At 41.7% G+C, this 24,340-nt stretch overlaps 1 protein-coding gene across 1 annotated transcript in view; it reads right to left on the reverse strand.

The window, feature by feature from the left end:
* Positions 1-24,340, reverse strand: part of LOC128663964 (hyaluronan mediated motility receptor) — a 171,277-nt gene that overhangs the window by 51,478 nt on the left and 95,459 nt on the right. The gene's annotated exons all lie outside the window — the stretch shown is intronic.

The raw sequence follows: 24,340 nt of genomic DNA on the forward strand, positions 1-24,340 counted from the left end.
GCTAAACGTATTATGCTACGAAGCCAAAAAGAGAGAGAGGTAGCAGAAGCTTTTTGACCTCTCCTCTGTCCAGAATAAACGACAAACAGGGAAGAAGTTTGGCGAAAATCTTTAGTTGCCTGCAAGTAGAACTTGAGGGCACGAACTACATCCAGATTGTGTAGAAGACGTTCCTTCTTTGAAGAAGGATTTGGACACAAGGATGGAACAACAATCTCTTGATTGATATTCCTGTTAGTGACTACCTTAGGTAAGAACCCAGGTTTAGTACGCAGAACTACCTTGTCTGAGTGAAAAATCAGATAAGGAGAATCACAATGTAATGCTGATAACTCAGAGACTCTTCGAGCCGAGGAAATAGCCATTAAAAACAGAACTTTCCAAGATAACAATTTTATATCAATGGAATGAAGGGGTTCAAACGGAACACCCTGTAAAACGTTAAGAACTAAGTTTAAACTCCATGGCGGAGCAACAGCTTTAAACACAGGCTTGATCCTAGCTAAAGCCTGACAAAAGGCCTGGACGTCTGGATTTTCTGACAGACGCCTGTGTAACAAGATGGACAGAGCTGAAATCTGTCCCTTTAATGAACTAGCTGATAAACCCTTTTCTAAGCCTTCTTGTAGAAAGGACAATATCCTAGGGATCCTAACCTTACTCCAGGAGTAACGTTTGGATTCGCACCAGTATAGGTATTTACGCCATATTTTATGGTAAATCCTTCTGGTAACAGGCTTCCTAGCCTGTATCAGGGTATCAATAACCGACTCAGAAAAACCACGTTTTGATAAAATCAAGCGTTCAATTTCCAAGCAGTCAGCTTCAGAGAAGTTAGATTTTGATGTTTGAATGGACCCTGTATCAGAAGGTCCTGTCTTAGAGGTAGAGACCAAGGCGGACAGGATGACATGTCCACTAGATCTGCATACCAAGTCCTGCGTGGCCATGCAGGTGCTATTAGAATCACTGATGCTCTCTCCTGTTTGATTTTGGCAATCAATCGAGGAAGCAGCGGGAAGGGTGGAAACACATAAGCCATCCCGAAGTTCCAAGGTGCTGTCAAAGCATCTATCAGAACCGCTCCCGGATCCCTGGATCTGGACCCGTAGTGAGGAAGTTTGGCGTTCTGGCGAGACGCCATGAGATCTATCTCTGGTTTGCCCCAACGTCGAAGTATTTGGGCAAAGACCTCCGGATGAAGTTCCCACTCCCCCGGATGAAAAGTCTGGCGACTCAAGAAATCCGCCTCCCAGTTCTCCACTCCCGGGATGTGGATTGCTGACAGGTGGCAAGAGTGAGACTCTGCCCAGCGAATTATCTTTGATACTTCCATCATTGCTAGGGAGCTTCTTGTCCCTCCCTGATGGTTGATGTAAGCTACAGTCGTGATATTGTCCGACTGAAACCTGATGAACCCCCGAGTTGTCAATTGGGGCCAAGCCAGAAGGGCATTGAGAACTGCTCTCAATTCCAGAATGTTTATTGGGAGGAGACTCTCCTCCTGATTCCATAATCCCTGAGCCTTCAGAGAATTCCAGACAGCGCCCCAACCTAGTAGGCTGGCGTCTGTTGTTACAATTGTCCAGTCTGGCCTGCTGAATGGCATCCCCCTGGACAGGTGTGGCCGATAAAGCCACCATAGAAGAGAATTTCTGGTCTCTTGATTCAGATTCAGAGTAGGGGACAAATCTGAGTAATCCCCATTCCACTGACTTAGCATGCACAATTGCAGCGGTCTGAGGTGTAGGCGTGCAAAAGGTACTATGTCCATTGCCGCTACCATTAAGCCGATCACCTCCATGCATTGAGCTACTGACGGGTGTTGAATGGAATGAAGGACACGGCATGCATTTTGAAGCTTTGTTAACCTGTCTTCTGTCAGGTAAATCTTCATTTCTACAGAATCTATAAGAGTCCCCAAGAATGGAACTCTTGTGAGAGGAAAAAGAGAACTCTTCTTTTCGTTCACTTTCCATCCATGCGACCTTAGAAATGCCAGAACTAACTCTGTATGAGACTTGGCAGTTTGAAAGCTTGAAGCTTGTATTAGAATGTCGTCTAGGTACGGAGCTACCGAAATCCCTTGCGGTCTTAGTACCGCCAGAAGGGCACCCAGAACCTTTGTGAAGATTCTTGGAGCCGTAGCCAAACCGAATGGAAGAGCTACAAACTGGTAGTGCCTGTCTAGGAAGGCAAACCGTAGATACCGGTGATGATCTTTGTGAATCGGTATGTGAAGGTAAGCATCTTTTAAATCCACTGTGGTCATGTACTGACCCTTTTGGATCATGGGTAAGATTGTCCGAATAGTTTCCATTTTGAACGATGGAACTCTTAGGAATTTGTTTAGAATCTTTAAATCTAAGATTGGCCTGAAAGTTCCCTCTTTTTTGGGAACCACAAACAGGTTTGAGTAGAACCCTTGTCCTTGTTCCGACCGCGGAACCGGATGGATCACTCCCATTAATAACAGATCTTGTACACAGCGTAGAAACGCTTCTTTCTTTATCTGGTTTGTTGACAACCTTGACAGATGAAATCTCCCTCTTGGGGGAGATAATTTGAAGTCTAGAAGGTATCCCTGAGATATGATCTCTAGCGCCCAGGGATCCTGAACATCTCTTGCCCAGGCCTGGGCGAAGAGAGAAAGTCTGCCCCCCACTAGATCCGGTCCCGGATCGGGGGCTCTCGGTTCATGCTGTCTTTGGGGCAGCAGCAGGTTTCCTGGCCTGTTTGCCCTTGTTCCAGGACTGGTTAGGCTTCCAGCCTTGCCTGTAACGAGCAACAGCTCCTTCCTGTTTTGGTGCAGTGGAGGTTGATGCTGCTCCTGTTTTGAAATTCCGAAAGGGACGAAAATTAGACTGTCTAGCCTTAGCTTTGGCTTTGTCTTGAGGTAGGGCGTGGCCCTTACCTCCTGTAATGTCAGCGATAATTTCTTTCAAACCGGGCCCAAATAAAGACTGCCCCTTGAAAGGTATATTAAGTAATTTGGACTTAGAAGTAACATCAGCTGACCAGGATTTTAGCCACAGCGCCCTACGTGCCTGTATGGCGAATCCTGAGTTCTTAGCCGTAAGTTTGGTTAAATGTACTACGGCCTCCGAAATGAATGAATTAGCTAGTTTAAGGACTCTAAGCCTGTCCGTAATGTCGTCTAGCGTAGATGAACTAAGGTTCTCTTCCAGAGACTCAATCCAAAATGCTGCCGCAGCCGTAATCGGTGCGATACATGCAAGGGGTTGCAATATAAAACCTTGTTGAACAAACATTTTCTTAAGGTAACCCTCTAATTTTTTATCCATTGGATCTGAAAAAGCACAGCTATCCTCCACCGGGATAGTGGTACGCTTAGCTAAAGTAGAAACTGCTCCCTCCACCTTAGGGACCGTTTGCCATAAGTCCCGAGTGGTGGCGTCTATTGGAAACATCTTTCTAAATATTGGAGGGGGTGAGAACGGCACACCGGGTCTATCCCACTCCTTAGTAACAATTTCAGTTAGTCTCTTAGGTATAGGAAAAACGTCAGTACTCGCCGGTACCGCAAAGTATTTATCCAACCTACATAGTTTCTCTGGTATTGCAACGGTGTTACAATCATTGAGAGCTGCTAAGACCTCCCCTAGTAATACACGGAGGTTCTCCAATTTAAATTTAAAATTTGAAATATCTGAATCCAATCTGTTTGGATCAGAACCGTCACCCACAGAATGAAGCTCTCCGTCCTCATGCTCTGCAAGCTGTGACGCAGTATCAGACATGGCCCTAGTATTGTCAGCGCACTCTGTTCTCACCCCAGAGTGATCACGCTTGCCTCTTAGTTCTGGTAATTTAGACAAAACTTCAGTCATAACAGTAGCCATATCTTGTAATGTTATCTGTAATGGCCGCCCAGATGTACTAGGCGCCATAATATCACGCACCTCCCGGGCGGGAGATGCAGGTACTGCCGCGTGAGGCGAGTTAGTCGGCATAACTCTCCCCTCGCTGTTTGGTGAAATTTGTTCACATTGTACAGATTGACTTTTATTTAAAGTAGCATCAATACAGTTAGTACATAAATTTCTATTGGGCTCCACCTTGGCATTGGAACAAATGACACAGATATCTTCCTCTGAGTCAGACATGTTTAACACACTAGCAATAAACTTGCAACTTGGTTATAATCTTTTTTAGCAAAAAAACGTACTGTGCCTCAAAGAGGTACTAAACGATTAAATGACAGTTGAGATAATGAACTGAAAAACAGTTATAGCATCAAACTTTAAAACAACACAACTTTTAGCAAAGGTTTGTTCCCATTAGTAAAATAACAATAATTAAATTTGACATAAAAATCACAGAGCAACGTTTTTATTCACAGTCAATATAAAATTCTCACAGCTCTGCTGAGAGAATATACCTCCCTCCAAAGAAGTTTGAAGACCCCTGAGATCTGTCAGAAATGAACCGGATCATGCAGGAAATATAAGAGTAGCTGACTGGAAATTTTTGATGCGTAGCAAAGAGCGCCAAAAACGGCCCCTCCCTCTCACACACAGCAGTGAAGAGAAACGAAACTGTCACAATTAAAAGCAAACAACTGCCAAGTGGAAAAAAATGCCCAAATATTTATTCTCTCAGTACCTCAGCAATGTAAACGATTCTACATTCCAGCAAAAACGTTTAACATGATAAATACTTATTAAAAGGATTAGTGACTTTTAACAGAGTAGTTCCGGTGAAATACCATCCCCAGAATACTGAAGTGTATACATACATGTCATTATAACGGTATGGCAGGATTTTCTCATCAATTCCATTCAGAAAATAAAAACTGCTACATACCTCAATGCAGATTCATCTGCCCGCTGTCCCCTGATCTGAAGCTTTTACCTCCCTCAGATGGCCGAGAACAGCAATATGATCTTAACTACTCCGGTTAAAATCATAGTAAAAAACTCTGGTAGATTCTTCCTCAAACTCTGCCAGAGAAGTAATAACACGCTCCGGTGCTATTGTAAAATAACAAACTTTTGATTGAAGTCATAAAAACTAAGTATAATCACCATAGTCCTCTCACACATCCTATCTAGTCGTTGGGTGCAAGAGAATGACTGGGACTGACGTAGAGGGGAGGAGCTATATGCAACTCTGCTGGGTGAATCCTCTTGCATTTCCTGTTGGGGAGGAGTTATATCCCAGAAGTAATGATGACCCGTGGACTGATCACACATAACAGAAGAAAAACTTTTTTCTAACTTTTGTTTGATAGTGATTTACCAAGATGTTATTTAAAAGCATGTTAATGGGCATATGACATTTTAATACATTAAATGGTTATGACACAAACAAGCCTATTTTATAAAGTTAAAAGTGTGAGCTTATATAAACTATAAAACTGATATAAATGATATGTGAAAGAACACACATTTGTTTTTTAAAAGGGGGATGGGAAACATGGTAATGCTTGGAAGAAAAACAAAACATGTTGTATACTTTATTTTGCTCCGTGCTCCTGTTATTTAGCTCTGAAATAGTTTATTTTGTTATCAATTTTTGGATAATTGGAAGTGAATATTTCAGACCCCATAATCCTTACCCTGCTACATTCTTGAAGTTATTGATAAAATCATTGTAGGAGCTTATTTCTGCATCTCCCTAATTGGCCTCGACAGAGGAGAGAAGGGAAAAATATATATTTTTCTCTGTAGTGTATATAATAAGTTTATAGGTACTGGCAGACAGCCGTCACTACCTAAGATGGTGGCAATAGTTAGAGGGGGGAAAGTTAGACAGCTGTTTGAGGGAGGGGAATCAGGGAGGTTGGAGGGTTAGGGGGAGCCTACACTGCAGAAAAACAAAATTTATGCTTACCTGATAAATGTATTTCTTTTTTGACACGATGAGTCCACGGATCATCTTAAATTACTAATGGGATATTCACCTCCTGGTCAGCAGGAGGCGGCAAAGAGCCCCACAGCAGAGCTGTTAAATAGCTCCTCCCTTCGACCGAAGTTAGGAAGAGAAGGAAAAGCCAAGGTGCAGAGGTGTCTGAAGTTTATAAGAACCCACAACCTGTCTCTAACAACAACAGGGCGGGCCGTGGACTCATTGTGTCAAAAAAGAAATAAATTTATCAGGTAAGCATAAATTTTGTTTTCTTTTTAATGACACAATGAGTCCACGGATCATCTTAATTACTAATGAGATCCAATACCAAAGCTAGAGTACACAGACGATACGGGAGGGAAAAGACAGGAAACCTAAACGGAAGGCACCACTGCTTGAAGAACCCTTCTCCCAAAAATAACGTCCGCAGCCGAGACAAAAATGTCAAATCTGTAGAAGTCCAAAAAAATGAGAATAGACAACCAAGATGCAACCTTGCAAATTTGGTCCACCGAAAATGCATTGTGGAATGCCCATTAAGAAACAACAACCCCATGGAATGAGCCGTAACTCTCTCTGGAAGCTGTCGTCCAGCAGCTCCTATGCAAAAAATGGATGACACTCAACAGTCAAAAAGAAAGAGAAGTAGTCTTAACCTTCTGACCCTTAGGTTTTTCCTGAGCAAACCACAAACAAAGCAGAAGACTGACGAAAATTTGTAGTCGCCTGCAGATAAAACTTTTAAGCACAAACTACATCAAAACTGTACAAAAGATGTTCCTTCTGGGAGAAAAGGATCGGGAAGGGACAACAATCTCCTGATAAACGATCCTATCAGAAACAACCTTAGGAAGAAACCCTAACTTAATATGCAAAACTACCTTATCCAAATGAAAAATAAGATCTGGAGATTCACACTAATGTCGAGAGTTCCGAAACTCTACGAGCAAAAGCGATAGCAACAAGAAACAAAAAACTGTTCATGCTAACAACTTAACATCTAAGGAATGCATAGGCTCGACCGGAAGCCACTGTAGATCAATAAAAAGTAAAATTAAAACTCAAAGGAGGAGTAACTGGTTTGAACACAGGCCTGATCCTAACCAAGGCCGGACAAAGATGAAACATCTTGACAACTACCAGACATTTGCGTAACAAAAACGGACAAGGCAGAGATTTTAAGAGAACTTGCCGATAAGCCTTCCTCCAACCCTCTTGGAGAGAAGACAAAATTCTAGAAATTCCAACTCTACTCCAAAAGTAGTCCTTGGATTCTCACCAATAATAATATGTTCGCCAAAGCTTATAGAAAATATTTCTGGGCACAAGCCTTCAATCTGAACCATGGTCTCAATGACCGATTCAGAAAAACCCTGCTTAACTAAAATTAAGTATTCAATCTCCAAGCAGACCACGTCAAAGAAACTAGACATGGGGAAGGACCCTTGAAATAGAAGGTCCTCTCTCAACGGAAGTCTCCAAGGTGGAAGAGAGGACATCTCTACCAGATCTGCATACCAAATCCTGAGAGGCCAGGCCATTGTAATTAGGATCACCGACGCCCTCTCCAACTTTACTCAAGCAATGACCCAAGGAAAAAGAACAAACGGAGGAAAAAGATATGCTAGACCGAGAGTCCAAAGAACTGCTAGAACATCAATCAGATCCGCCTGAAGATCCCTGGACCTTACCCGTATCTCAGGAGATCAGCATTCTAAACCAACCACCCCTGTGGATCGCCGACAGACAGTAAGAACGGGATTCCACTCACTGAATTATCTTGACTATATCTGTCATCGCTAAGAAAATCCTTGTTCCTCCTCTGATGATTGATGTAAGCCACAGAAGACATGTTGTCAAACCGGAACCTAATAAAGTAGGCCGAGGCTAAATGGGGCCAGGCCAGAAGAGCATTGAAGATCGCTCTCAGCTCCAGAATGTTTATAACAAAAAGAGTGTCCACAGCACCAAGTAAATGAAAAGAGGTTTATTCTGGTACAAACATTAAAACATGCAACGTTTCGGGATCCATTCCCTTAATCATGCATAGATACAACAGGTGTGTGCACATGCTTTATAGGGAAACACATTAACCCTTTAATGACATTTAAGCATTACTTGTATTATAGCATCACCTAGTGGAGAATGAAAATCATTACATTTTATTAATTACAACTATTTATTTTGATGCTTTTAACTTTTATAAAGACAAAACTGAGTGCACTTTAACCCATTGATTGTATTAAAAACAATACTTACATAGAACAGATGCCACAATTTACAGAAACACAGAAAAATCAAGTTCCCTATTTAAACCTAGGGGAACCATTGAATTTAACCTATGAATCCAAAAGGATTCCTTTTGCTTTAATACCTGCTCCCTGTTTCCTCCTCAGCGGAGTCTTCCTATACCGTCAATGACTTGCCATCTGAGCTGGCTGATACTATGGCCTGCTTCTATAAAATGACAAGCAACAGGAGCATTCATATCCTTACAGCGTATATTGGATCTGTGCTGACTCATCCTGTCTCTTACTTTTCTGGTCGTCTCCCCCAAATAGATCTTCGAGCATGGGCACTTAATGAGATAAATTACGAAGGATGAGTCACATGTATAATGTTCCTTAATTTTAAACTTTTTCCCTGTTAATGGATGAAGAAATTCTTTACCTTTAATGACAGCATTACAACTGGCACACCCTAAACATGGGAATGTACCTGTGTTTTTAGAAGTGATATAAGTTTGCTTCTGGGCTTTACTGGATCCTATATCACTCCTCACTAACCTATCCTTTAAGTTAGGCACTCTTTTATATGCCATCATGGGGATTTCTTTAAATGCTGCAATTTCAGGATTACAATTTTTAAGGACATTCCAATGCTTATTAACAATTCTAGAAATCTCCTTGCTGTAAGGGTTGAATTGTGTAACACATACCATACGCTGGTTTTTATCCTTTCTATTCTTATTAAAGGTTACTTCTTCTTTTAAAATTCTCTCTTTTTCTGTGTTCATTAAAGGGTTAATGTGTTTCCCTATAAAGCATGTGCACACACCTGTTGTATCTATGCATGATTAAGGGAATGGATCCCGAAAAGTTGCATGTTTTAATGTTTGTACCAGAATAAACCTCTTTTCATTTACTTGGTGCTGTGGACACTCTTTTTGTTGGAATACTGAGAGGAAGGCAGTCTCCTCTACCCCACCGGTCACCACTAACCCTGAGTTGAAAAAGGGAATTTGGGAACTTAAGGTGCTGTTTGTGCATTGTTTTGTGCCAGAATGTTTATAGGTATAACAGACTCTGACACCAAACTTCCTGAATCGAAAGACATCCTCATTCCCCATTCTAGAAGGCTGTCGATAAATGTCAATCACCCCAGACGATCTGCGAAAGCAGGATCCCTGAGACAGATGTTCAGTCAACAACTTCAAGGTACCAGCACCAATAGAAGGATCTGAACTCCCAACCTTCTATTTTGTCAGAGAGGTAGCCTGCAAAGGAAAGAAGGGGGCCCGACCAAACGGGATGACGTCCAACGCGGCAATCATCAGCCCAATACTTCCGTGCACTGAGCTACGGATGACCAAGGAGTGGACTGCAGAACTAGACCATAATCGAAATCCTTAAATTCCAGACTTCTTAAAAACTTACGAATGAATTGGGTACTTGAAAAGCACGGCTAATCATCTATAAGGGTCCCAGGACGCTGCTTGTTTTATCAACCTCGGAAGGAAGACTGAGTGTACCTCTCTGGTGATAGAACCTGCAACCCTTGGGTTGCTACAGATCTCAGCCACAGTGCCTTAGCATGCTGAGCTATCTGTCCAGAAATAATACAAAGATCCTAATAAAAATAGTCTGTTTTTTGAATAAACATCTCTTTTCCAAATTCCCCTTCCAAATGAGTAATCACAGGAAGGAAGACGACATTTAAAATCAGCTGCATTCAAACTCCTAACTCTCTGGTTGTGAGGTGGCTAATCTATCTACCGGACCACTATAACTAGCCATCTGCATCTTGTTTGTAGAAAGGATGACGCCCGGATCAGGATGTCATCCCGATAGGGTGCCACAGTCACGCCCCGTAACAGAAGCACCCCAAACTCTCTAAAATATTTTGGGAGCCGTAACAAGACCAAAGAGAATAACCCCAAATAATAAGAGTTTGACTAGAAAGGCAAATCCTAAAACTGTGATGATCCTGATGAATAGAAATATGTATCTACACGTCCTATATGTCATGAATTGAACCTCTTTGTCCTAATGAGACTCAATATTAGTCTGACAGTTCCCTCTCGGGGATCAGGAACAGAAACCATCACTCCCAGGGCAGAGAAGCTCCCTACAAGAGGAAGAGCGCCTTCTCATTCCTTGGAAGAAAGAAATTAAAACTCAAAACCAATTTTGAAGGCTGCAAATCGGGGGCAGGCTCTTCTTGCTGCCCTTGATTCAATAGTACGCTTTCTAAAATTACATTCCCCCATTCCAAGGCTGATTAGGACCTTCAGGAAGGCTTGAACTGCTCCTGCACGGAAAAAAAGGAATGGAAGATTTTCCTTGAAACCACGAAAGGAAAGGAAATTACTCTCACCAAAAATCTTAGACTTTAGATGAGACATTCGCAGACCAGAAACTTAACCATTTTTTTAACGTACTGCAGGCTAATATAATAAGCCTGCAAACATGCATCTGTGGAAAAGAAGTAGGAAAACTTCAAGGCCCTCATCCTGTCCTGGATTACTTTCAAGAGAATATCGAACACATTAAGTGTCCTCTTCTATCCCCACACTAGTGAAGAAAACACTGAAGACAGCCTGTGTAAATCCTAAAGTACATAAATACTATTACCTCCAAGAGGACCGTCAGTCAGGACTCCCCAACAAATACAAACACAGTAAGCATCCATTAAAAAAAATGTACCCGGCTGCTATGTAGTCCTCTCGGGTACTTCAAAATTATGTACACCATAGAGGATCACACACTGATTAGGCTTGACTATGCCAACAATGTTGTAGTTATTCAGGAAAGTCAAAAACCTCCTCAGGAAACCAACAGAGGAGTTCCACTTAAACTGAAAGAAATAAACTTTAGTAACAGAGAAAGGAATTGCCCAGACAAAGTTCTAGACATTCCCACAGAAGCATCTTCCTCTTCAAGCTCATGGAAGAAATAATAGGAACAGCTACCACTGTATTTGCTTAAAAACATTTCACCAGATGTCTTCCCCGTAGCATGGGAAAGGTAGACAACGCAACATATATCGCCCTGACAGTAAAAGGCGATGTCCTGTACAGGAACTCCAAATGGAGTTTGTGAGGAACCGCAGGGCACTGCATGTGTGATAGAAGATGATATGGACACTTTCATAATTCACCAGACTTAGATATGGAAGAATTAATAAATTCTTAACCTCATTAATAAAAATTAACATATAACAAACAGTACCGTCACTTTAAATGTTAAAGTGCAACTTTTTTTTCTTCCTTCTAACTGACTCACATTAGACAGTTATTGAAATTAACCTATAACAACGTTATTGTTTCTTTAAGTGCAACCCTCTTTATTGTACTGAGGAAATAAAAATGTTGTCTATGTACAGGAGGAACTCTAGTACTACAAATGTTCCTCTATCTCACAGCTGGTATACAGCAAAGGAATCAGTCTCTGCCCTGATGCTGTCTCTTTATTCACATTAATTAGCAGCACAAACTGAGCAGAACCGATTTATCACTCAATGCTCCCACTGTAGCGCTTTTCTTAAGCGCAAGCACTCGGACAGAAAAGCCTCCGTTCCCTCCGCACCTGAAGTGTTAGGAAGAAGGAAACGTCTGAAAAGTGCTGAGTCTAAAACAACATTTAAATATAAATACATAATAAAACATAATTTATGTAAGAACTTACCTGATAAATTCATTTCTTTCATATTAGCAAGAGTCCATGAGCTAGTGACGTATGGAATATACATTCCTACCAGGAGGGGCAAAGTTTCCCAAACCTCAAAATGCCTACAAATACACCCCTCACCACACCCACAATTCAGTTTAACGAATAGCCAAGAAGTGGGGTGATAAGAAAGGAGCGAAAGCATCAAAAAACAAAATTTATGCTTACCTGATAAATTCCTTTCTCCTGTAGTGTGGTCAGTCCACGGGTCATCATTACTTCTGGGATATTAACTCCTCCCCAACAGGAAGTGCAAGAGGATTCACCCAGCAGAGCTGCTATATAGCTCCTCCCCTCTACGTCACACCCAGTCATTCGACCGAGAACCAACGAGAAAGGAGAAGCCAAAGGGTGCAGTGGTGACTGGAGTATAATTTAAAAAATGTAAACCTGCCATAAAAACAGGGCGGGCCGTGGACTGACCACACTACAGGAGAAAGGAATTTATCAGGTAAGCATAAATTTTGTTTTCTCCTGTTAAGTGTGGTCAGTCCATGGGTCATCATTACTTCTGGGATACCAATACCAAAGCTAAAGTACACGGATGACGGGAGGGACAGGCAGGCTCTTTATACGGAAGGAACCACTGCCTGAAGAACCTTTCTCCCAAAAACAGCCTCCGAAGAAGCAAAAGTGTCAAATTTGTAAAATTTGGAAAAAGTATGAAGAGAAGACCAAGTTGCAGCCTTGCAAATCTGTTCAACAGAGGCCTCATTCTTAAAGGCCCAAGTGGAAGCCACAGCTCTAGTAGAATGAGCTGTAATTCTTTCAGGAGGCTGCTGTCCAGCAGTCTCATAGGCTAAACGTATTATGCTACGAAGCCAAAAAGAGAGAGAGGTAGCCGAAGCTTTTTGACCTCTCCTCTGACCAGAATAAACGACAAACAGGGAAGACGTTTGTCGAAAATCCTTAGTTGCCTGTGGATAAAATTTCAGGGCACGGACTACATCTAGATTGTGTAGAAGACGTTCCTTCTTCGAAGAAGGATTAGGACACAAAGATGGAACAACAATCTCTTGATTGATATTCCTGTTAGTGACCACCTAAGGTAAGAACCCAGGTTTAGTACGCAGAACTACCTTGTCTGAATGAAAAATCAGATAAGGAGAATCACAATGTAAGGCAGATAACTCAGAGACTCTTCGAGCCGAGGAAATAGCCATTAAAAACAGAACTTTCCAAGATAACAGCTTGATATCAATGGAATGAAGGGGTTCAAACGGAACACCCTGTAAAACATTAAGAACTAAGTTCAAACTCCATGGTGGAGCAACAGTTTTAAACACAGGCTTGATCCTAGCTAAGGCCTGACAAAAAGCTTGAACGTCCGGAACCTCTGACAGACATTTGTGCAAAAGAATGGACAGAGCTGAAATCTGTCCCTTTAAGGAACTAGCGGATAAACCCTTTTCTAAACCTTCTTGTAGAAAAGACAATATCCTAGGAATCCTAACCTTACTCCATGAGTAACTCTTGGATTCGCACCAATATAAGTATTTACGCCATATTTTATGGTAAATCTTTCTGGTAACAGGCTTCCTAGCCTGTATTAAGGTATCAATTACTGACTCAGAAAAACCACGTTTTGATAAAATCAAGCGTTCAATTTCCAAGCAGTCAGCTTCAGAGAAATTAGATTTTGATGTTTGAAGGGACCCTGAATCAGAAGGTCCTGTCTCAGAGGCAGAGACCAAGGTGGATAGGATGACATGTCCACTAGATCTGCATACCAAGTCCTGCGTGGCCACGCAGGCGCTATTAGAATCACTGATGCTCTCTCCTGTTTGATTCTGGCAATCAATCGAGGAAGCATCGGGAAGGGTGGAAACACATAAGCCATCCCGAAGGTCCAAGGTGCTGTCAAAGCATCTATCAGAACCGCTCCCGGGTCCCTGGATCTGGAACCGTAACAAGGAAGCTTGGCGTTCTGTCGAGACGCCATGAGATCTCTCTCTGGTTTGCCCCAACGTCGAAGAATTTGGGCAAAGACTTCCGGATGAAGTTCCCACTCCCCCGGATGAAAAGTCTGACGACTTAGGAAAGATGTGGATTGCTGACAGGTGGCAAGAGTGAGACTCTGCCCAGCGAATTATCTTTGATACTTCCATCATTGCTAGGGAGCTTCTTGTCCCTCCCTGATGGTTGATGTAAGCTACAGTCGTGATGTTGTCCGACTGAAACCTGATGAACCCCCGAGTTGTTAACTGGGGCCAAGCCAGAAGGGCATTGAGAACTGCTCTCAATTCCAGAATGTTTATTGGCAGGAGACTCTCCTCCTGATTCCATTGTCCCTGAGCCTTCAGAGAATTCCAGACAGCGCCCCAACCTAGTAGGCTGGCATCTGTTGTTACAATTGTCCAATCTGGCCTGCTGAATGGCATCCCCCTGGACAGATGTGGCCGAGAAAGCCACCATAGAAGAGAATTTCTGGTCTCTTGATCCAGATTCAGAGTAGGGGACAAGTCTGAGTAATCCCCATTCCACTGACTTAGCATGCACAATTGCAGCGGTCTGAGATGTAGGCGTGCAAAGGGTACTATGTCCATTGCCGCTACCATCAAGCCGATTACCTCCATGCATTGAGCCACTGACGGGTGTTGAATGGAATGAAGGACACGGCATGCATTTTGAAGCTTTGTTAACCTGTCTTCTGTCAGGTAGATCTTCATTTCTACAGAATCTATAAGAGTCCCCAAGAAGGGAACTCTTGTGAGTGGAAAGAGAGAACTCTTCTTTTCGTTCACCTTCCATCCATGCGACCTTAGAAATGCCAGTACTAACTCTGTATGAGACTTGGCAGTTTGAAAGCTTGAAGCTTGTATCAGAATGTCGTCTAGGTACGGAGCTACCGAAATTCCTCGCGGTCTTAGTACCGCCAGAAGAGCACCCAGAACCTTTGTGAAGATTCTTGGAGCCGTAGCTAATCCGAATGGAAGAGCTACAAACTGGTAATGCCTGTCTAGGAAGGCAAACCTTAGATACCGGTAATGATCCTTGTGAATCGGTATGTGAAGGTAAGCATCCTTGAAATCCACTGTGGTCATGTACTGACCCTTTTGGATCATGGGTAGAATTGTCCGAATAGTTTCCATTTTGAACGATGGAACTCTTAGGAATTTGTTTAGGATCTTTAAATCCAAGATTGGCCTGAAAGTTCCCTCTTTTTTGGGAACCACAAACAGATTTGAGTAAAACCCTTGTCCGTGTTCCGACCGCGGAACCGGATGGATCACTCCCAATAGTAAAAGATCTTGTACACAGCGTAGAAACGCCTCTTTCTTTATTTGGTTTGTTGACAACCTTGACAGATGAAATCTCCCTTTTGGGGGAGAGGATTTGAAGTCCAGAAGATATCCCTGAGATATGATCTCTAACGCCCAGGGATCCTGGACATCTCTTGCCCAAGTCTGGGCGAAGAGAGAAAGTCTGCCCCCCACTAGATCCGTTCCCGGATCGGGGGCCCTCGATTCATGCTGTCTTAGGGGCAGCAGCAGGTTTCCTGGCCTTCTTGCCCTTGTTCCAGGACTGGTTAGGTCTCCAGCCTTGTCTGTAGCGAGCAACAGCTCCTTCCTGTTTTGGTGCAGAGGAAGTTGATGCTGCTCCTGCTTTGAAATTACGAAAGGAACGAAAATTAGACTGTCTAGCCTTAGGTTTGGCTCTGTCTTGAGGCAGGGCATGGCCTTTACCTCCTGTAATGTCAGCGATAATTTCTTTCAACCCGGGCCCGAATAAGGTCTGCCCTTTGAAAGGTATGTTAAGTAATTTAGATTTAGAAGTAACGTCAGCTGACCAGGATTTTAGCCACAGTGCTCTGCGTGCCTGAATGGCGAATCCGGAATTCTTAGCCGTAAGTTTAGGTAAATGTACTACGGCATCCGAAATAAATGAATTAGCTAGCTTAAGTGTCTTAAGCTTGTTTGAAATCTCATCTATAGTTATTGAGTCAAGAGTCTCTTCCAGGGACTCGGACCAAAAAGCGGCCGCGGCCGTGACAGACGCAATACATGCAAGGGGTTGCAATATAAAACCTTGTTGAACAAACATTTTCTTAAGGTAACCCTCTAATTTTTTATCCATTGGATCTGAAAAGGCACAGCTATCCTCCACCGGGATAGTGGTACACTTAGCCAGAGTAGAAACCGCTCCCTCCACCTTAGGGACCGTCTGCCATAAGTCCCGTGTGGTGGCGTCTATTGGAAACATTTTTCTAAACACAGGAGGGGGGGAAAAGGGTACACCGGGCCTATCCCACTCCTTAGTAATTATCTCTGTAAGCCTCTTAGGTATAGGAAATACGTCAGTACCCGCCGGTACCGCATAGTATCTATCCAGCCTACATAATTTCTCTGGGATTGCAACGGTGTTACAATCATTCAGAGCTGCTAATACCTCCCCTAACAGTACACGGAGGTTTTCGAGTTTAAACTTAAAATTAGAAATGTCTGAATCCATTCTATTGGGATCAGAACCGTCACCTGCAGATTGAAGCTCTCCGTCCTCATGTTCAGCATACTGTGACGCAGTATCAGACATGGCCCTATTATCAACAGCGCACTCTGTTCTCACCCCAGAGTGATCATAACATGCTAGCAAAAACGTTTAACATCAAATAAATAAAATGTCATTAGAAAGCCTGTTGCTAGTCACTGCAATTAGGCTAAAGTCTTATGCATACAGTATTATCCCAGTGAAGTGCCATTCCCCAGAATACTGAAGTGTAAATATACATACATGACAGCCTGATACCAGTTGCTACTACTGCATTTAAGGCTGAGCTTACATTATATCGGTATGGCAGAATTTTCTTAGTCAATTCCATTGTCAGAAAATAATATGCTGCTACATACCTCTTTGCAGATTAACCTGCCTGCTGTCCCCTGATCTGAAGTTTACCTCACTCCTCAGATGGCCGAGAACAGCAATATGATCTTAACTACGCCGGCTAAAATCATACAAAAAACTCAGGTAGATTCTTCTTCAAATTCTACCAGAGAAGGAACAACACACTCCGGTGCTGTTATAAAATAACAAACTTTTGATTGAAGGTATAAAACTAAGTATAATCACCACAGTCCTCTCACACATCCTATCTATTAGTTAGGTGCAAGAGAATGACTGGGTGTGACGTAGAGGGGAGGAGCTATATAGCAGCTCTGCTGGGTGAATCCTCTTGCACTTCCTGTTGGGGAGGAGTTAATATCCCAGAAGTAATGATGACCCGTGGACTGACCACACTTAACAGGAGAAATAAGGAATTGGAATAATTGTGCTTTATACAAAAAAATCATAACCACCACAAAAAGGGTGGGTCTCATGGACTCTTGCTAATATGAAAGAAATGAATTTATCAGGTAAGTTTTTACATAAATTATGTTTTCTTTCATGTAATTAGCAAGAGTCCATGAGCTAGTGACGTATGGGATAGCAGATACCCAAGATGTCGAACTTCCACGCAAGAGTCACTAGAGAGGGAGGGATAAAATAAAGACAGCCAATTCCGCTGAAAAATAATCCACAACCCAAATCAAAAGTTTTAATCAGAATAATGAAAAAAAAACTGAAATTATAAGCAGAAGAATCAAACTGAAACAGCTGCCTGAAGTACTTTTCTACCAAAAACTGCTTCAGAAGAAGAGAAAACATCAAAATGGTAGAATTTAGTAAAAGTATGCAAAGAAGACCAAGTTGCTGCTTTGCAAATCTGATCAACAGAAACTTCATTCCTAAAAGTCCAGGAAGTAGAAACTGACCTAGTAGAATGAGCCGTAATCCTTTGAGGCAGGGACTTACCCGACTCTATATAAGCATGATGAATCAAAGACTTTAACCAAGACGCCAAAGAAATGTCAGAAGCCTTCTGACCTTTCCTGGAACCAGAAAAGGTAACAAATAGACTAGAAGTCTTTCTAAAATCTTTAGTAGCTTCAACATAATATTTCAAAACTCTTACTACATCCAAAGAATGTAAAGATCTCTCCTTTGAATTCTTAGGATTAGGACACAATGAAGGGACAACAATATCTCTACTAATGTTGTTAGAATTCACAACCTTAGGTAAAAATTGAAATGAAGTCCGCAACACCGCCTTATCCTGATGAAAAATCAGAAAAGGAGATTCACAAGAAAGAGCAGATAACTCAGAAACTCGTCTAGCAGAAGAGATGGCCAAAAGGAACAAAACTTTCCAAGAAAGTAATTTAATATCCAGAGAATGCATAGGTTCAAACGGAGGAGCCTGTAAAGCCCTCAGAACCAAATTAAGACTCCAAGGAGGAGAGATTGACTTAATGACAGGCTTGATAAGAACCAAAGCCTGTACAAAGCAATGAATATCAGGAAGATAGGCAATCTTTCTGTGAAAAAGAATAGAAAGAGCAGAGATTTGTCCTTCCAAAGAACTTGCAGACAAACCCTTATCTAAGCCATCCTGAAGAAACTGTAAAATTCTAGGAATTCTAAAGGAATGCCAAGAGAATTTATGAGAAGAACACCAAGAAATGTAAGTCTTCCAGACTCGATAATATATCTTCCTAGACACAGATTTACGAGCCTGTAACATAGTATTAATTACTGAGTCAGAGAAACCTCTATGACTAAGAATCAAGCGTTCAATTTCCATACCTTCAAATTTAATGATTTGAGATCCTGATGGAAAAAAGGGCCTTGAGATAGAAGGTCTGGTCTTAACGGAAGTGTCCAAGGTTGGCAACTGGCTATCCGAATGAGATTTTCATACCAAAACCTGTGAGGCCATGCTGGAGCCACCAGCAGAACAAACGAACGTTCCATTAGAATTTTGGAAATCACTCTTGGAAGAAGAACTAGAGGCGGAAAGATATAGGCAGGAGATAATTCCAAGGAAGCGACAACGCGTCCACTGCTTCCGCCTGAGGATCCCTGGATCTGGACAGATACCTGGGAAGTTTCTTGTTTAGATGAGAGGCCATCAGATCTATTTCTGGAAGTCCCCAGATCTGAACAATCTGAAGAAATACCTCTGGGTGAAGAGACCATTCGCCCGGATGTAAAGTCTGGCGACTGAGATAATCCGCTTCCCAATTGTCTACCCCTGGGATGTGAACCGCAGAAATTAGACAGGAGCTGGATTCCGCTCATACAAGTATCCGAGATACTTCTCTCATAGCTTGAGGACTGCGAGTCCCACCTTGATGATTGACATACGCCACGGTTGTGACATTGTCCGTCTGAAAACAAATAAACGATTCTCTCTTCAGAAGAGGCCAGAACTGGAGAGTTCTGAAAATCGCACCAAGTTCCAAAATGTTGATTGGTAATCTCGCCTCCTGAGATTCCCAAACCCCCTGCGCTGTCAGAGATCCCTATACAGCTCCCCAACCTGAAAGACTTGCATCTGTTGAGATCACAGTCCAGGTTGGACGAACAAAAGAGGCCCCTTGAATTAAACGATGGTGATCCAACCACCAAGTCAGAGAAGATCGAACATTGGGATTTAAGGATATTATTTGTGATATCCTTGTATAATCCCTGCACCACTGGTTCAACATACAAAGCTGAAGAGGTCTCATGTGAAAACGAGCAAAGGGGATCGTGTCCGATGCAGCAGTCATGAGACCTAGAATTTCCATGCAAAAAGCTACCGAAAGGAATGATTGAGACTGAAGAGTTTGACAAGTTGAAACCAACTTCTCTTTCCTGTTAAAGACAAAGTCATGGACACTGAATCTATTTGAAAGCCCAAAAAGGTTACCTTTGTCTGAGGAATCAAAGAACTCTTTGGTAAATTGATCCTCCAACCATGTTTCTGAAGAAACAACACAAGTTGATTTGTATGAGATTCTGCAGAATGTAAAGACTGAGCAAGTACCAAGATATCGTCCAAATAAGGAAATACCGCAATACCCTGTTCTCTGATTACAGAGAGAAGGGCACCGAGAACCTTTGAAAAGATCCTTGGAGCTGTTGCTAGGCCAAACAGAAGAGCAACAAACTGGTAAAGCTTGTCTAGAAAAGAGAATCTCAGAAACGAATAGTGATCTGGATGAATTGGAATATGAAGATATGCATCCTGTAAATCTATTGTGGACATATAATGCCCTTGCTGAACAAAAGGCAGAATAGTCCTTATAGTTACCATTTTGAATGTTGGTATTCTCACATAACGATTCAATATTTTTAGATCCAGAACTGGTCTGAAGGAATTCTCTGTCTTTGGTACAATGAATAGATTTGAGTAAAACCCCAGACCCCGTTCCAGAACTGGAACTGGCACAATTACCCCAGCCAACTCTAGGTCTGAAACACATTTCAGAAATGCCTGAGCCTTCACTGGGTTTACTGGAATGCGTGAGAGAAAAAATCTTCTCACAGGCGGCCTTACCTTGAAACCTATTCTGTACCCTTGTGAAACAATGTTCTGAATCCAAAGACTGTGAATCGAATTGATCCAAACATCTTTGAAAAATCGTAACCTGCCCCCTACCAGCTGTGCTGGAATGAGGGCCGCACCTTCATGCGGATTTGGGAGCTGGTTTAGACTTTCTAAAAGGCTTGGATTTATTCCAGACTGGAGAAGGTTTCCAAACAGAAACCGTTCCTTTAGGGGAAGGGTCAGGCTTTTGTTCCTTATTCTGACGAAAGGAACGAAAACGATTAGCAGCCCTGTATTTGCCTTTAGATTTTTTGTCCTGAGGCAAAAAAGTTCCTTTCCCACCAGTAACAGTTGAAATGATAGAATCCAACTGTGAACCAAATAATGTATTACCTTGGAAAGAAAGAGAAAGCAAAGTTGACTTAGAAGTCATGTCTGCATTCCAAGATTTAAGCCATAGAGCTCTTCTAGCTAAGATAGCTAAAGACATATATCTGACATCAATTCTAATGATATCAAAAATGGCATCACAAATAAAGTTATTAGCATGTTGAAGAAGTTTAACAATGCTATAAGCATTATGGTCTGACACTTGTTGCGCTAAAGCCTCCAACCAGAAAGTTGAAGCTGCAGCAACATCAGCCAAAGAAATAGCAGGTCTAAGAAGATTACCTGAACATAAATAAGCTCTCCTTAGAAAGGATTCAAGTTTCCTGTCTAAAGGATCCTTAAAAGAAGTACTATCCGCTGTAGGAATAGTAGTACGTTTAGCAAGAGTAGAAATAGCCCCATCAACTCTAGGAATTTTATCCCAAAATTCTAATCTATCAGATGGCACAGGGTACAATTTCCTAAACCTTTGAGAAGGAGTAAATGAAGTACCCAAACTATTCCATTCCCTAGAAATTAATTATGAAATAGCATCAGGAACTGGAAAAACTTCAGGAATAACTACATGAGGTTTAAAAACCGAATTTAAACGCTTAGTAGTTTTAGTATCAAGAGGACTAGACTCCTCCATATCTAATGCAATTAAATCTTCATATTTATTTAAGAGTTTATTCGTTCTTTACTTAAAGAAGTGTTATCAGTGTCAATATCTGAGGCAGAATCTTCTGAACCAGATAGATCCTCATCAGAAACAGATAAGTCAGAATGACGACGGTCACTTAAAAATTCATCTGAAATATGAGAAGTTTTAAAAGACCTTTTACGCTTACTGGAAGGAGGAACAACAGACAGAGCCTTCCTAATAGATTTAGAAACAAATTCTTATACATTAACAGGGACATCCTGAACATTAGATGTTGAAGGAACAACAACAAGTAATGGATTATTACTAATGGAAATACAATCTGCATTAGAGAGTTTATCATGACAGTTATCACAAACAACAGCCGGAGGAACAGTTACCAAAAGTTTACAACAGATGCACTTAACTTTGGCAGAACCAGCATCAGGCAGCGTCTTTCCAGAAGTAGATTCTGATCCAGGGTCATGTTGAGACATCTTGCAACATGTAATAGAAAAAACAACATATAAAGCAAAATTATCAAATTCCTTAAATGACAGTTTCAGGAATGGGAAAAAATGCCAAATGAACAAGCCTCTAGCAACCAGAAGCAATGAAAAATGAGACTGAAATAATGTGAAAAAAAGGTGGAGACAAGAATGACGCCCACATTATTGGCGCCAAGTACAACGCCTATATTTTTTGGCACCAAATATGACGCCACATCCTGTGACGTCGAAAATAACGACACCCACAATTTTGGCGCAAAAAAACGTCTGAACGTCAAAAATGACGCAACCATGCACAAACTCCTGGCGTCGGAAATGACAAAAATTTTTGCTAAAAAAAAAAAGTCTGCGCCAAGAATGACGCAATAAATTGAAGCATTTTCAGCCCCCGCGAGGCTAACAGCCCACAGGGAAAAAAAGTCAATTGAAAAAGAAAAAAAAAAAAATTCTTTTAAAAGGTAAGAAAAAAATATTTCATATGCATTATCCCAAATAATGAAACTGACTGTCTGAAAATAAGGAATACTGATTATCCTGAATCATGGCAAATATAAGTTTAAAGACATATTTAGAACTTTACATATAAAGTGCACAACCATAGCTTAGAGTGTCATAAAAAATAAGACTTACTTACCCTAAGACACTAATCTACATATAGTAGATAGCCAAACCAGTACTGAAACGAGAATCAGTAGAGGTAATGGTATATAAGAGTATATCGTCGATCTGAAAAGGGAGGTAAGAGATGAATCTCTACGACCGATAACAGAGAAACTATGAAATAGATCCCGTAGAAGGAGACCATTGAATTCAAATAGGCAATACTCTCTTCACATCCCTCTGACATTCACTGCACTCTGAGAGGAAAACCGGGCTCCAGCCTGCTGCGAAGCGCATATCAACGTAGAATCTAGCACAAACTTACTTCACCACCTCCATGGGAGGCAAAGTTTGTAAAACTGAATTGTGGGTGTGGTGAGGGGTGTATTTGTAGGCATTTTGAGGTTTGGGAAACTTTGCCCCTCCTGGTAGTAATGTATATTCCATACGTCACTAGCTCATGGACTCTTGCTAATTACATGAAAGAAAAGTTGTTTGTGTGTGTCATTTATGTATAAGCATATCTGTATACACTTTTTTTTTTTTTTTTTTTTACAGATGCTTATCGTTACAAAGAGCCTGTCTCAGTGCCAGCTGCGCGGTTCATTGCTCCGTGTCTGAAGTTCCTCTGCTCCTTCCGACAACCGGAAGGTCTAGGAGAGGAGGTGCGCACTGCAAAGGCGCCATTTACAAGCTCCGCCCCTCTTGGGCATCTCACAAGCCATCTCCCGGTCCCTATTGAAATCCAAGTAAAGGCACCGGGAGCAAAGGAATAAAGTGACATAAACAAAGAATAGCTGCCCAGCCTGTTACACACCGCCTCAACTGCAGCGCAGCCAAACAAAACGAAGCTCCTATGTGATCTCCCGGTCGCCATTAGCCAAGCAAAAGCACCAGGAGCAAAGGGACAAATTGTACACATCCAAAGCAAACACTCACACTGAGCAAGAAAATCGACTGAACAGCTTCAGTTTAATAGCTGTTCAGTCAAAAGGCTCTGTCAGAGAAATACCCTTAGAGCACACACACTGCCATACTCAATGTAAAAACACATTATAAACTCTCTCGGTCGGCTCCATTATTAGATGAGACCGCCAGGAGAGGAAACACAAGTCACCCAGTGCCCAGAATGTCTCCTAAACGACAAGGAGAAACTAAGTCCAAGTTCAATGAGGTATAAAGAGACAAAAGTGCCCAAACTTCCTCTGAGATCCTCTACCCCCAGAAATAAAGTTAGCACTTACCTCATCTTCTGCCTGACAGTAAGGCAGTACACAGGTGTAGGAGGTCCTCTCCCTCCCATGGCCCTGTAAATAAACAAAAGTCCTGAGTAAAATCCCTCAGTTTTTCAGTGTTAGGGGAGGCACAGTGAGAATAATGTCCCACAAGTTCCCATTGCTCTACAGCCACCAAAGCTCTACTGGAGAGACTGATATGGACTACGGCTACACCCTAGAACAAAGCAGCACAATCTTGAACTACTTTAAAAATAATAAACTCTTGATTGAAGAATCTATACTAACACCTCACTTTGCCACTTCCTTTCACTAACGTAGGCAAAGAGAATGACTGGAGTGGGAGGGAAGGGAGGAGCTATTTAACAGCTCTGCTGTGGTGCTCTTTGTCGCCTCCTGCTGACCAGGAGGTGAATATACCATTAGTAATTCAGATGATCCGTGGACTCGTGTCATTAAAAAGAAAATAAAGAGAGGGATAGGAATAGAGGTATATAGGGATAGAGAGATAGATGAATAGAGTTAGAGGTATAGATGGATAGGTATATTTCTTTCCTTAAACATTTTGGCCTTTAACAGTGTGTGTGTGTTTTTTTTTTTTTTTGTTTTTTTTTTTAAAGAGATTAATATTCATGACGACTGTTTAGGCACACGTTTAAAGCTAAAATGATGTGTTTAAACTAACTTTCCTTAGACATAACCAGCAAGTTAAATGATTAATAGAGACTACTTTCAAATTTGTTTACAACATAACAAATAATCAAATTATTCTTAAAAATAAGAAAATAGTAGTAGTATTTTTTTTATTATTAATA

Source organism: Bombina bombina, chromosome 6 (assembly GCF_027579735.1).
Source record: "Bombina bombina isolate aBomBom1 chromosome 6, aBomBom1.pri, whole genome shotgun sequence".
In the NCBI taxonomy this organism is placed as follows: Eukaryota; Metazoa; Chordata; class Amphibia; order Anura; family Bombinatoridae; genus Bombina; species Bombina bombina.